This window comes from Bos mutus, chromosome 19 (assembly GCF_027580195.1).
Source record: "Bos mutus isolate GX-2022 chromosome 19, NWIPB_WYAK_1.1, whole genome shotgun sequence".
NCBI lineage: Eukaryota > Metazoa > Chordata > Mammalia > Artiodactyla > Bovidae > Bos > Bos mutus.
In genome coordinates this window covers 47799193-47802109 of record NC_091635.1, presented here as the reverse complement: position 1 = coordinate 47802109, position 2917 = coordinate 47799193, and the positions used below count along the sequence as shown (strand labels likewise).

At 49.4% G+C, this 2917-nt stretch overlaps 1 non-coding gene across 1 annotated transcript; it reads right to left on the bottom strand.

Annotated features, from left to right (window-relative positions):
- Positions 1-276: 276 nt before the first annotated feature.
- Positions 277-2100, bottom strand: LOC102287056 (uncharacterized). Its single transcript, XR_011467846.1, has 3 exons — positions 1962-2100; positions 1256-1404; positions 277-424 (listed from the first exon to the last, which is right to left on the bottom strand). It is a non-coding gene; the product is annotated as an uncharacterized protein (transcript).
- Between the last annotated feature and the right edge of the window lie 817 nt (positions 2101-2917).

Sequence of the window (2917 nt, the reverse complement as noted above, 5' to 3'; positions counted from 1 at the left end):
ATGAAACTAAGTGGGAGGGGACTGAAATTAGGTGGGGGGTGGCGGGAGGGGGACTTGCCTCTGGTCTATTTGTATCCTGAGTGTCCTGTATTCATGGGCGCATGTATACACATGTGGTCCTGTTAAGCCACAGAGGGGCCACCAGAATGCCTACATGGAAAGAAGGACACAGCCCAAACTATGCCACAAATTTAGTTTATTTTCCACACAGGCTCTTTAGAAAGCAGACATCCCACCATTTTAGATCTTCATCTTCCAGGGCTACAATTCCAGGCATAGAAAAGAGTCTGGAATGGATGTGAAAATCTTGTAGTTATGACAAGCATCAAATTCATTGATTCGTGAGAAATCTTCTGGGGCTGGTCTCCAGGCATGCTCAATAAACCTTCTGTCCAACTTTCCCATGGCCACCAGAGCCACCTTTCTAAAATACAAATTTGATCATGACATTAATTGTGCTTAGAAGCATCCAGCAGTTTACCAAACTCTTCAGCAGGAAGCCCATTCCTCTCTGGGCTCTGGTATGGATTTCCCTCCACCACCCTCTGAGATATTACAATCCCTTCCTACCACCATCGCTTTCTCTTCTCTTACTGGGGCAGGTGGACACTCCTCCCACTCTCTCAGCTGCCCTGCCTTCCTCCTGCTGACTTCATGCATCCTTTATGCTCTCCCTTGATGTTCTCTACTCTCTGACAACTTTCCCAATCTCTCTCCTCCCAGGCAAAGTCAATAACTCCTCTCTTTGATCCCACAGATCTCAGGCGAACTCTCTTTGGGGCACTCCTCACACTAGGTTGCAATTATTTATCGAGATCTGTCTCCTGACCCATGTTGTTCTTGTCTTTTTACTTCAATTCCAGCACAATGTGTACCCAACACAGGAGATACTTGGGGTTCCTTTCCCTTTCTTCCTCCTCCCAGGATGACCTATTTTCCAGGAAGCATTAAGCCCCTTTGGTGAGGGAGGAGAAGGAAAGTGAGAAACTCCTGGTAAAGAGTGACCTGTGCTTCTAGGGTCACGGCTACTTTTCTCAACTGAACCCATCAGGGCTGTCTTGGGATAGGGCTCCTCTTCTAAGAGAAGACCTCAGATAGTGCAACCAGCTGTCCTTTTGCCATATTTCTAGCCCCTTTCTCCCAGAATCTTCCAGACTCTCACATGCAGCGGACATGTGAGCAGCCCTCTTCACCAGCAAAGTGCCCTGGGGAGTCATGTGCATCCTTGGCCAGTGCATGGTTGATTTGTACTCACTCGGAAGACAGGAGTTGTGCAGGAATGACCACACCCATGGCTGCAGCATTTCATTCCCCTGGGACAGGAATCATCACCGGAGCACATTTCAACACAAGCTCCCAAAATACCTCTGGGCACCTCTGGGCAGAATCCAGGTCTCTGTCGTCCTGAAACACAGGATGGTTTTGTGCAGTCTGGAATAGTCACCAAGACAGGCTTGAGAACGGCTGCTGGAGCCCTGAAGCCCTCATCGCTGGCAAGACTCCTCCCTCAGCCTTGACTTCTCCACTCTCAGTCTTCAGCCCACAGTCTGGCCTTAGCAGAAAGTTCTCCCTGCTCCAAAGTCTGCACGGTCTCAGAGGACAAGAAACCTTCCCAGTCATAAGCCTCTTTTTCCCGATTATAAGAAGATCTTAGAGAAGTCTCTGCTCACAGAGGTCTCCAGCTCCCCGTTCATGTGTGTGAGTCCACATGTGCTTGTCCCATAGCTCCCTGTGGAGTCCCACATCTGGGCAAAGTCCTAATAGAGAGAACACTACACTTGACTTCCAATCAGACCCAACCCAATCTGATAAGGACAATGGGAAACGCAGGGTGAACTCTCATTTAGATCAAGGGAAATGCATGAGGGGATGTGGTTGCTTCCAGGCCAAACCATTCCCACATTTAGCACTGGGCTCTGAGCCTTCTCTGCGGTCAGCTGGGGTCCCCTCAGCACCCTCACCTTTGACAGGAGACTTCTGAGCCCAGGTCACCTCCAGCCCCATGATGATGAAAGCCAGCAGAACAAAGATAGTGCCTGTCTTCATGTTGGCTTCTGGTGTGGTGAAGGGGCAGAGCCCAGCTATAATTTATACTCTCACTGTCACCAGAAAGGAGGGTGGGGTGGGAAGCAGTAGAGCAGGAAGAGTATTAAAATGTAAGCTCTCAAGGGAGTGTCCTTGTTCTAATTTCCTTGTTCTATTTCACAACTGGTTTCTCAGGCTAGGTAATGGGTTCTAGGAGAGGCGAATATTAAACTGGAAAGCTCGGGAACATGTTTAAGCTCTTCATTCATTGCTCCATTACTTCTTAGCCCTGATTTCCCCCGTGCCTCTAGGAACCATAGCCAAATAAAAGAATTTTCTCCTTCTACATTATATTATCAGAGTAAGAGCTTAAGCTAGGTGTTGTTTGTAAGGGCCCATCTGGGGTCTCCTGCTGCTCCAGTTACACAAGGATGGTGAACGTGTGCTTTGGAGCTGCCCCCATGGCTGAGGGTGGAACCACAGTGAGCGTGAAAAAGTCACTCATCTAAGGGGATGGATGTTCAAGACCACGAGCTGGGCAGGGGCCTTGAGAGTGGAGAGGCATGGTCGATCTTGGTGTCTGGTGGTCTCTGAGGCTACCCTGCTTCATACCAAGAAGTTTCTGGAGAGAAGGTTGTGTGGGTGCCCTACATGAGCAGAACTACAGGAGAAAGACACAAAAGGGTCCTCAGGGGCTTGTGTAAGGAGCCTAGCCCACTTTCCCATCTCAATTACGAAATCTCTGAGAAAGGTGCGTGCAGATACACCCCCAATGACAGTGAGAGTGAAGAGAAAGTCTGCTTTGTCCTTGGTGGTCAGAGGTCAGACAAGCACCTTAAGACCTCCTGTGGGTGAGGCCTGGGCAGAGAAAGGCAAAGTCAGCCAAGAGGGG